The following is a 12,256-nucleotide window of genomic DNA, read 5'->3' on the forward strand; positions in this document are numbered from 1 at the left end:
CAAGGTGGTGCTTGGCTAATTGTGAAACAGCGTATAGACGCCAAGGGCAGTTTGTAAGACGCACATCAAAGTGAAACCTAACCCGCCCTGCATCCAAAAGGGTGAGCCTGCAAATGAGACGCTGAAACTGTGAAAAGTATTTTAAAGACATCGGTCAAGATTGCAGCCTACCAAGAGAACCTCTCCAGCGACTGGTGAGTCGAGGCCGAGGCTGACGGAGGCACGGCGGTCCTCAGGCGCCCGGGAGTGAGAAACTCCGAGATCCCTGGGAAATGCAGAGAGGGGGGTGCTGGTGCCGACCTGGCAGGCTGCCTGAGTCAAATGGGGGCTTCCCTGAGGCAACCCTGGCTCGCCTTCCCTGCAGGGGTAACAGACGGCTTTCTGAGACAAGATGCCAGCAGGGGGAGAGGGCTGGTGGCCTCTGGGAGAGAAAGGATGCTCAGGGCTGAGAAGACACTTGACAAGAAATGGGAATGGTTCTCTTGGCAACTTAGGAAGGGCGAGCGGAGCAGCTGGACCATTGGAATGGTTCTACTCCAAGCAAATGGTTGTAGAAATGTTTCTGGCTCTGGCTGGGGCTTGGAAGGGGAGCGTGGTGCCGTGTGGGCTGCTCCGAGCAGGGCCAGCTGATGGCTCGGCAAAAGCCCAGCCAAACCAACAGCATCCAGACGTGGCCACAGTAAACCCTCATGGGACAGGGCTAATGAGGGAACACTGGGTGACCCTTCTGAAGCGCAGACTTTAGAGAACTGGCCTAAATCTAAAAACAGCTCCACTGTGTGACTTACACTGAGGCGATACGCTGAAACCAGAAAGTGGTTTCATGAGCCCTGAGCCTGATGGCACAGTGAGTTAAACGGTGTGGGGCTGCTAACTACAGGCTTAGTGGTTCAAGCCCACCGGCCCCTCAGCTATGAGTCAGTGAGCTTTCCTTTTGGTTTGGCGCCCCAGGGCGAGCAGTTCTTGTGGCCTGAGCACCAGAACGGCTTGGGGATTGGGCTGTATGTTTGGTTGTTACAATTCACAAGCTGAGTCTAAAATGTCTATGGACATGCAGCAAATGAAGAGCTACTATGGTAACCACGGCAGGGTGGGAGGTGAGAATCTGGGACTTGATTCCAGCCAGCGCCCTTCATGCAGGAACATTGCCACCTGCCCGTGGAGGGGGGGTGGTGTTGCTATCATGCTGGCCAGGTGTCGGTAGAGCTTCCAGACAAAGACAGACTAGGAAGAGAAGCCTGGCCATCGTCGCCTTCCAGAAAGCAGTGCTGCTGCGCCGTCAAAGAGGTGCGTGTGTCCTCTCTCTGCCCCCCTCCCTCCTCTTGTCGGGCGCAGCACTCGCCCTAGCGCCTGTTATTCTGGTCCCTCCGAGTGGCGTGGCGTGGCACTGTCCACGTTACCTTCCAGCCACCAGAACAGCAGCTTCCGTTCCCGGCCGAGAGCTGGGCTTCTTCTGATTTTTAATTATAAGTGCCTGCGCCTGCCCTCATCCCTTGCACGCGGGAGGTGGGGTTGTAGGCTGTGAAGCGCCAGGTGCTTCTTTGCAGGCAGCTTTAGAAAGGGTCGGGGCCCAGTCAGGGTGCGATGTAACAACAACGAGAAATACAACTTTCCTCTAGTTCCTAAAGGTTTCCTCCCCGCTCCCACTACCATGACTCGAATTCGATCTTGCAAGTCTGGCTAGACCAGAGGAGGTACACGGGTACAGATAGGAACTGAAAATACAGGGAATCCAGGATGGATGATCCCTACAGGACCAGTGGTGTGAGTGGGGAAACAGGGAGGGTGGAGGGAGAATGGGTAGGAAAGAGGGAACCTATTACAAGGAACTATATGTGACCCCCTCCCTGGGGGACAGACAACCGAAAAATGGGTGAAGGGAGACATCGGACAGGGCAAGATATGACAAAATACCAATTTATAAACTATCAAGGGCTCATGAGGGAGGGGGGAGCGGGGAGGGAGGGGAAAAATGAGGACCTAATGTCGGGGGTTTAAGTGGAGAGAAAATGTTTTGAGAATGATGTACAAATGCGCTTTACACAATTGATGTGTGTATGGATTGCGAGAACAGTTGTATGAGCCCCTAATAAAATGTTTAAAAAAAGAAAAAGAAACATATGAAAATAAAACATCTAGTGTTAATGATTGAAAAAAAGAAAGGCTCGGGGCTCAGACCCCAGACCTCCAGACGAAGGCCAGCTGCAGGAAAGCAATGGCCACGAGCACGCAGCGAAGGGCCCTAGAGACACCAGGTGACACCGAGGGCGAGGATGAGGATTTTCAGCCCGAAGAGCCCGAGTCTGCCTTTCTGTGGCTATAAATATCGAACTCCATTGTGTTGACCTAAACGGGCTCGAAATGCAGCCAATTTCAAGTAGAGGGCCAAAGCCATAATAATCTTGGCATTGGACGGACCTTCTTCTGCCCGGGCTACAATAAAGAATGACACCGTTTCTGTTTGTTGGGGGTTGTTTCGCTTTTTGAGTCAGCTGCGCCTCTCCATTCTCCGAGTACGGCATCCATCCAGCGACTAAATGAAGAGTCCTCTGAAAAATGAGGTTTGTTATTCCTATCATTAGAATGCGGTGACAAGTGGCCCTGAGATGCGAGCAGCGAGGGGTGCAGGGCCGAGGAGGGTCCGGGGTGTTGCTCTCACTTGCCTCCATGGAGACATGCAGCTTGCCTGTTCTTGGACCGGTGACATCAGAAAAGCGTCCCTGACACATGGAAAGTGCCCTGTGCTCACCACCCTTCCCAGGGCTGGCGAGGGACCAGGCGGCTCAGCGCCAGCACCGCCCACGAGGGGACCCAGCGACCATTTGCCTCTGGCAAGGCTCGGCAGCCAGCAGACGGCCCTTTTGCTGCCTGTGAACCCAGGAGAAGGGGCTGCTGGGCTACCCTTGGCCTTGGTGCAGTTGATGGAGTATCTTGAATCAGGAGGGGCTTGGGTCCCAGGTGGGGAGAGGCTCTACTGGCCATCCATTGGGCGGGGGAGGCGGCGGGGTAGGGGCAGCCTCCGTGGCCCACCCTCCAACAGGTGAACTCAGCAGCTGAAGAAAAGATGCCTGGCCAACGGAAAGGCAGAGGGGGCCTGGTAATGGGGGAGGGAGGGAAAGGGGGGACCTGTGTTCCTCCCATCCTGTGAGAACAGGATGGACTGCATTCAGGAGCAGAGGGTCAGCCACCTGGCCACAGTGGACAGACTAAGGGACACAGAAGCCTGCTTTCCATTCAGAACAGAAGTTGCTCGTACAGGAGGCGCTCCTGCTCACCGACACCTTTGAACTTCGAAATAAGGTGGCTTCTAGGCTTTTCGTGCTGCCCCCGGAGCTCAGGGGCAGCCGCTCCCCATCTGCCCCGGGGGCTTGCGGGTTGCTCTGCTGTGGAATAGATTTCCCAGGAGCTTCCGGGCTAAGACAGACAAAGAAGAAAGGCCTGGCCACTGACTTCTGAAAACTGGCCAGTGACAGCCCAGTGGCTCCTAGTGGACCTCTCCGCAGCCACTCGGAGGGAGGGGTGGTGCTACAGGGCTGGGCAGCGCTGCACCTGGGGCGGGGTGAGGGGTGGGGTTCAAGTCAATGGCAGCTAACAACAACAACCAGAGCCTTACATTTTTAACTTAGAAAGAAGAAAGAGACAGAGAAAAAGAAAAGATACTTCCTGGTGGTGCAATGGCTGAGTCCTCAGTTGCTAAATGAAAGGTCAGTGGTTCGAACCCACCAGTCAGTACCCAGAAGAAAGACGGCAGTCTGCTTCTAGGCAGATGTACAGCCTTGGAAACCAGATGAGGCTTGCTATTCTGCACATGTGGGGCTGCCACGTGTCGGAATCCACTCGCTAGCAACCAACCACACCAATCTATAGACATCCATGTATACACAGATATAGCACAATTTGCCATGGTAGCCATTTTTAAGTGTACAACTCGGTGACATTAATTACATTCACCACATCAAGCAACCATCACTCCCATCTCTTTCCAAAATGTTCCCATCACCCCAGACACCCTGGGTCCATCAAGCAATAACTCCTCATTCATCTACCCCGTCTCTCCATTTTCCCACTTTAGATAGCTATAGATGATTCACTATCTGATCTCTCATTGCATCCAGAATGATGTGAAGATTCAGCCCTGACAGCAACTGTGAGGCACGTACTATTTTCGATAGATGAGTGAAGTCGAGTTTGTAGTCGATAAATAACTTGCCGAAAGCCACACAGCTAGCATGCAGGAGATGGGATTATAAACCAGGGAAATAACAATCACTTCCCTGTTCAAATTTTTCTGACAGTTTCTCATCATACTTAAAATTGAAATCCTTTATCATAGCCTATAAAATCCTACATGATCTGATTCCTACTTCCTCTTTGACCTCATTGCCTGCGTATCATTCCCCTCTTTGCTCATCAAAACAAACAAGTCGCTGTCACCAAATTGATTCCAACTCATAACGACCCTACACAGAGTTCCTGAGACTGTAACTCTTGATGGGAGTAGATAGCCTCTTCTTTTTGTCACAGAGCAGCTGGTGGGTTTGAACTGCTAACCTTGAAGCTAGCGATCCCACACCTCATGCCTTACCCATGGGGCAGTTTTTCAGTCATGGAAAACTCACTCTTGCCTCTGAGTCTCTGAATATGCTGTCTCTCCCACCTGGAATATTGCTCCCAGGTCTCTGCACGGGTCACTCCCTGACTTCATCTATGTCTCCACGCAACTGCCATCGCAGTTGGACACTCCCTCATCCTCTCATTCTCTCGTGTCTCGCTGTGGCTCCTCTGTGCTCTTGGCATTCGGCACTAAGTGAAATCAGATCTCCAGCTGCTTGGTTGTATATTGTCCGCCTGCCCCACTAGAGGGTAAGACCGGTGAGCACCTAGAACACGGCTCAGTAAGTAGCTGTTGAATGAACAAGATCATGAGTGAATAGGTGGGGTGTCCAGGGGTCAGGAGGGAGGCCTCAGACCCACTTTGCTCTGTGGAGGGTAAGACAGTGATGAGATAATACAGTGGTTCTTCAGCTTTCAGAAGTCGGGCAGCCCACTGAGCTCTAGGTGGAAGTTATGGACCTTTTGTCCAGGAATAGTTGCATCTATTACAAGAATCTCCTGAAAACCAAGGAAGAAGGCCTGCACTGGGGAGAAGAATACAAAAGAAACGTGGAACATCCCAAATGCCCACCAACATACGAATGAATCCACAAATCATGGTCTATTCATCTACTGAGATAGTACTCAGCCATAAAAAGAACTGAAGTCCAAATATCTGGTACGATGTAGATGAACCTTAAAAATATCATGCTGAGGGGGAAGCGGGGAGGGAGGGGAAAAATGAGGACCTAATGTTGGGGGTTTAAGTGGAGAGAAAATGTTTTGAGAATGATGTACAAATGCGCTTTACACAATTGATGTGTGTACGGATTGCCATAACAGTTGTATGAGCCCCTAATAAAATGTTTAAAAAAAAAAAACACTCAAGTTTTTATCAAAAAAAAAAAAAATATATATATATATCATGCTGATGAAATCATCAAAAAACACCCAGAGCCAGATCTTTCTGATTCCATTTTTACGGACTGTCCAGAGTGGACAGATCTGGAGAAAGAGAGGGTGGCTGGCTGGTTGGTAGGAGCTGAAGAGAAGGGGACATCGAAGCCGTTCAATGGGCTGCCGGCTGCCCGAGTCAATTCTGACAGAGTCGGAGGTTAGGGCCCTTCAATGGCTGGTGACTTAGAAGTACATCATCAGACCGTGCCTAAGACTGTGAACGCCACAGCTTGCCCAGTGAGCCTTTGTTGAGGATATAGAAGATGTTGTCATGGGCTGTCTGTGGTTATTACTATAGATGTAGAGGTGGATATAGACGATATAGATATAGGCATAGACACAGATGAACACATCGATCTCATATATTGTCCATAATGAACTTCTTTCTGATTACCTGTTTCTTTTAAGCCCTTTCCTCCCAGGTTAAGCATCCTACCACCACAAACAAGTGTTGGCTACCACCACACAGAGCCTTCAGAACGCATGCAGAAAGGACAGTCACACCTACAGTTGGCTCCCGACCAAAAGAAGGCAAACCAAACAAAGTTGCTGGAAAGACATCACCAGACCAACCTTTAAAAGCAAAAGGTCCCACCAGCCATTTCTTGGTCAAGCATAACCCTGACCCAATGCATATTGGTGACCCTGCCTCAGAAATTGACTCCGTATTCAAAACCCCTTCAATGAACTTTCTGGTATATCTGTATAAAACAGCACATCTCCTTTTTTCGGGAACCTGCCTTCGAGACTCCCGTCCCACTGTGCTCCTGGCTGGATGGAGCAAAGTAAAGCTTTCCTCTTTGATGGTCTTCCAATCTCTGTCTTTGGGTTTTTAAATGGCACCAGAGAGAGCTGAGCTGGTCACAAGCCCTTTTTTCACAGCACCTCGGAATGACCAACCTCTTCCAGTTAGCAACGAGCGCACTAGCTCTTTGTACCACCCAGAGATGCCACTGGACGGGCCCAGGGCTTTATTTGGGAATGATGGAGATGCCTGAGGACCAGACAAAGGTGGGGGCTGCACATCACGGTGAATGTGTTAAACCCGGCTCTCCATGGTTCATTTTCTGCTATGTGATTTTCAGCTCGGTAAATGTTAACGAGCGAGCGAGAACCTTGGTGCTGCCGAGCAACTGCTGAAGCCCGGGGTTCTGGCGGCCTCCGGTAACTTGGGGTCCTGAGGGAGGCGTTTGAAGAAAAGAACAGGATCGGTGCAGAGTAATGAGCTAAGGAGAAACACCGGGGCTGGAGTCGCTGGTCCAGGAATTCGGCCCTGGGTCCCGCCCATGTCGCCCCTGCTGACTGTGGTCAGAGGTGACTAACACCAGCATTGCTGCGCTACCTGCGCACGCAGGACACGCTCCCCTTCACAAGGTGAGTGGCTCTGGCCAATGGCACACGGCAGACGTGCTGGCTGTCGGTTCTTGACCTAGCCTTTCAGAGGCGGGGATGTATATGAACTTCCCCCAAAGATTGTAATCTTTGTCTTTGGTTCCTGAGAGAGAACCTCTAAAACTTAGAAGTGTTCCCAGTGATTGAAGTGTCTTTGATACAGCCCCAAGACCACACCTGAAGATCTATTTGGGCCGAACCAGAACATCTCAGCTCAGGGAATGGGAGGGGGACAGGATTCATTCAATTAGCTCAAACCACAACACCAGATTCGCTGTCATCCAGTTGATGTTGACTCATAGTCACCCTATTAGGCAGGGTAGAATTGCCCCTGTGGGTTTCTGAGTCTTTAACTCTTCTCCCCCACCCCCACCCCCCCATCATATTTATCTTTATTTTTAAATCATTTTATTGGGGGCTCTGATAGTTCTTATCACAATCCGTACATCCATCCATTGTGTCAAGCACATTTGTACATATGTTGCCATAGCATTTTCAAACATTTTCTTTATACTTGAGCCCTTGGTATCAGCTCATTTCCTTCCCTCCCTCATGAACCCTCCCTAATTTATAACTTTTTTTTCATGTCTTACATGACCACGGTCTCCATTCGCCCACTTTTCTGTCGTCCATCCCCCAGGGAGGGGGTTATATGTCAATCATTGTGATCAGTCCCCCCTTTTTCACCCCACCTTCCCCTTACCCTCCTGGTATTTCTACTCTCATTATTGGTCCCAAGGGGTTTATCTGTCCTGGATTCCTGTGTAGAGAGTTCTTATCTGTACCAGTGTACATGCCCTAATCTAGCCGGATTTGTAAGGTAGAATTGGAGTCATGATGGGGGGGGGGTAGCATTAGAGAACTAGAGGAAAGTTGTTTGTTTCATCGGTGCTACACTGCACCCTGACTGGCTCGTCTCTTCCTTGTGATCCTTCTGTAAGGGGATGTCCAATTGTCTTTGCCCGTCCTAATAGCCTAGGAGGACATCAGCTCCTGGCCGATGCAGCCCGTGGCTCTTGTCCTCAGATAGAGAAGCCTATGTTGTGGGAGGCTGGGCCCCTTTGAGAGCTGGAGTGGGAGTCAAGGACTTGGCTGGAGCATCAGCTTAGCTTTGTGCCTTGGCCTTGGGCCGGCAGAGCCTCAGACCCTCGGCAATATGTGCCCAGCCCACTGGCCAAGCTTAGGGTGGGCAATGTAGACCAGTCGGCTGAGCCTGCGGTTGACACCCATTGGGATCTTAGCCTGGAGCTCTTTGGGCTTCACGAGAGCCTTGATCACCTCGGCATGAGCCTCCTTGGCCTTGGCGTTGTTGCTTTTTCTGCAGGCCCTTCGTGTGCTTCTTGACAAAGTGCATCAGGAACTTGGAGTCCACCTCCTTAAGAGATTCATATACTGTAGTTGTGGTCAGGATTTCTAGATGCCATTTCTGTGCCTATTTCGCAATTCTTTGAGTGTGGAGCGGTTCTTGGACTTGGCTATGTCTGTACCAATACCTGATGCTCCCAGAGCACCAGAGACTGGAAGAGTGGGCCTTTAACTATTTACAGGAGTAGGAAGCCTCATCTTTCTCTCTTGGCTACTTAAGTAGGTCCCAATGAAGTGGCGGGGGGAAGGCGTGGATGCCCATGAGAAAGCAGCACATCCCTTTTGTGAAATGAACGCTCTGCACCAGAAATCCTCTGCTTCTCTTCCTGTTAGCTATAATAACACTGTAATGTTACGGATAACATTTTCTGTGAGTCACTGCAGTGAATCATGGCGCCCAGGGGAGTTGTGGGCGCCAGCAGGTTAGAAGTGAGCGGGGTAGGGAACCTTGAGCTGGTTTCCTAAGAGTATAATGGAAATCCCTGAGTTTTTAGTTAAAATAATTGCAAAGGGTCTTAGAGACCCCCAAATTTACATCCTGGGGAGGGGGGGATAGAGGGAAGCCACCGATTTGTGGCCAGATCAGAAGTGGGGCTATGATGGGGACCCCCAAGCTTCTGGCTGGCATCTGAGCCTTGGGCAGACCAGGCCTCTCTGTTCACTGGAGGTCTGATCTGGGTCTGGTGGGCAGAGGCCAAGGAAGAATGCCACCTGTGTAACTGAATTGGAACGGAGCTCCTTCACCTGCGCTGGTGACAGAGAACGGGGACAACCCCATAGGTGGTACAAGCGAGTTAGTGCTCGACTGCGAGCCAGAGAGTCAGCAGTTCAACTCAGCCAGCAGTGACTCCGAAGATAGGCCTGGCAATCCGATTCCAAAAGGTGACAGCCTTGAAAACCCTACAGGGCCATTGGACTGGGTACATATGGGGGTGGGGGTGAGAGTGGGGGAGCCTGAGTCCCAGTGGACTGGATGGCACCTAGCAGCAGCACCATCGTCACGTACATGGATTGGATTTCCACTCGGAGGCCCACTCTTTTCCACTGTCCCTGTAGGTCTGAGTTCCCCAAGGCTGCCAGAGAGAGAGAGAGAGAGAGAGAGGCACCAAACCTGTGACGGAAGTCTTGCTGGATCGCCCAGCCCAGCCCAGGCAGGGGCCGGCTGACCGTAGCCAAGAGGGTGACTCAGGCCAATGCCAGAAGAAGCAGAACTGGCAACCACACCCGACCTGAACCCTGACCCACAGGACAATCAGAAGTAGTCACTCTCGGTTGCTTTAAGGCGGCCCAACTGGGGGGAAGTGGTGGCAGAGCAACAAGCAGCCTCTCCAAGTATATCAGCTCCTCACTAGAAATGCCCTCCCCTCCTGCTTTACCAAATCCTACCCACCTTCCATTCTCAGCTCCACCCCAAACTCCTTCCAGAGTTTCCTCATCGCTTCTCCTTACAACCTGCACCCCAGCCGCCCTCCAGCCTCTCACCCTGCTGGGTCAATCCGGAGAAGCCTCCCTGCTCTCTTCAGCCGGCCGGGGACTTCGTTTGCCCCATGCACGAAGACAGAGCCCCTTGCAGGGCCAGCCCGTGGGTTGCTGTGTGTCTGCAGTGGGGCACAAATCCCAGACACACACAGAGCGATGGCTCCCACACCGGCGGTGCTGAAGGAGATCACTCACTGGACGCTCACATGCTCTTACCCTCTCTCGTGGCAGGCCTGTGTGTCTCTTTACAGCTGTGATTGCAACTCTCAGAGGCCAAGGAACGTGCTTCACAGAGCCTCACCTCGACTAGATGTTCAGTAACTATTCTGTGGATGTTTAACTGACCTATGTGTGACCTTAACTCAGGATTCACGCCTGGATCGCTGACACTCCGATCCCCAGATGCTGGGCAAGGATGGAAAGCACTCAGAGTTCCAAGCATTCCACACTCGAAATGAGCTCATTCCCCAAGGATAATCCTTTGAAAGCCACATTCTCTTTCACACGTTCACCTCCACCTCCTACCAGAAGAGAGGCAAGAGAGTTCGCACAGCGTCTCCCCCTGCCTGGGAGTTGCGAACTGGAAATAGCTGGTTCTGTCCATTGTTAGAAAGCACAACAGCACTGTCCCCATGAAAGATAACCGTGCCATGTCTTGTGACCTGTACACAACATTCCAGAGATAGAGGAGTGGGGTGACCCCGGAAGGGCAGGGGAGGATTATAAATAGTGTGGCGGAGGTCAGAGGCCAGTTCCTGCTCAGCCTGGGCAATTCCTGCTTGGCAAGATCGGTCCTGGGCTCCAGGGACACCCAGAGCGTTTCCCACTGGACTGTCTGGGCCCTCAGCACCCGTCCCGAGGGCTGGCACATGACCAGACCTCCCCAGTCAGGCCAAGAGACGTCTGTTTCTCACACACCTGGCCTTGGGTTTCATGTCTCAGTAAGGGCCTGCATTTAAAAACCCATGGGCTCATGTGGCTTCTCCGCTCAACTTGTAAGGACTTCTGTCATCGGCGCTGAATAAAGTGGAAGAAGCGATACAGGCGGCAGATGACCAGAAAGCAAGGAGAGGGAAGGTCAGAAGTGGCTTCCTTTGGGGCACCTGCCCGCTGGAGACACATCCTTGTGGCTTAAAGAAGTTTGCGTTCAACTCTGGCAGATACCAAGAAAGGGAGGCTGGAGTGAAAGGCCCAGAGCGGCCTGGGCCCCTCCCAGCTCCAGGCCTCTGTCAGCCAGGGACCATGGACACTCTGCCCCACCCCCACCCCCGGGGCACACTGTGCCCTCCCTACGAGGCTGCTGGGGGGCCAGAGACCAGGTGTCCCCGATGTGGCTGCCTGTGGATGGACTGACGTCCCATCTTGCAGTCCGTGAGCAGCCAAGCACGATAACCCAGGGGGTCTGACACGTAGAAAATGCTCAATAGATCAAATCCCCCTTCTTGTTCCCCTTACCCCCCGCTTGCAGCTGGAAAGGGCGATCTCCTTTTTGAGGCTAAGTAAGAATCTGGTCCAAAGTTCTGTCCTTCACAGCTGACGTATTTACCCTCAAGTCACAAAGCCATCAATATGATTGAACATATGATTCAAAAGTATAAAGGAGCTGCTCATTCCTTCATTCAGAAAATACTTGAATATCAAATGCACAGAAAGCATTATTTGGAGCACAATGTATACGTTTCTTGGACATGAGCATTATGAAGCTTTAAACGGCTACTGACCCTACACTGCCTTTATCCATGGTCCTGTCTGTGCCTTGGAGTGCCAGCGTGATGCAAATGGTTACTACACTCAGCTGCCACCAGAGAGGTGAGGGGTTCAAGTCCACCCAGAGGTGCCGGAGAAAAAGAACTGGTGATTCGCTGCTGAAAAACCAGCCACTGAAAACCCCACGGAGCACAGGTCTTCTCAGACAAATCCGTGTCTGGCTTAAGTCAGACGCACGTGGAGGGTAACTGCTCTTCAGTCTGTCTCTGGGAAAGACTCGGACAACAATGGCCCCGCCATCGTCTGCATCACCTACATCTCAGGGAATGGGAGGTGGCCCAAAGATGGCGATGACACCGATGACAAATAACACAAGCACACACCAGGTGAGGCACAGGGAGAAGCGCACGGGGAAGCTCCCTAGTAGAAGAAGAGGCAACACTACCCAGGGCCTCAACTCGTTATGCCAAAACTTGGACCGAAACTCGAAGCGGAGGCGGTAGAGCAGTAGTTTTCAGCCTGTGGGCGATCGAGGACCAGTGTTCCTCAAAAGCTGCTGACCAGTGCTTTGGTAGAACACACACAGAGCATGTACCCGGATGCTCACGGATATACAGTCTTGTAAAAGCAGTAGAACACACAGAGCATGTGCCCGGACACTCACGGACATGCAGAACACACAGAGCATGTGCCCGGACACTCACGGATATACAGTCTTGTAAAAGCAGTAGAACACACACAGAGCATGTGCCCGGACACTCAC

General features: G+C 51.8%; 1 protein-coding gene across 2 annotated transcripts in view; it reads right to left on the reverse strand.

Annotated features, from left to right (window-relative positions):
* Positions 1–12,256, reverse strand: part of EMILIN2 (elastin microfibril interfacer 2) — a 57,699-nt gene that overhangs the window by 19,013 nt on the left and 26,430 nt on the right. The window lies entirely within an intron of this gene.

The sequence above is a fragment of the Echinops telfairi genome, unplaced genomic scaffold (genome assembly GCF_000313985.2).
Source record: "Echinops telfairi isolate 266 unplaced genomic scaffold, ASM31398v2 ScPeMD7_7400;HRSCAF=8409, whole genome shotgun sequence".
Classification (NCBI taxonomy): Eukaryota; Metazoa; Chordata; class Mammalia; order Afrosoricida; family Tenrecidae; genus Echinops; species Echinops telfairi.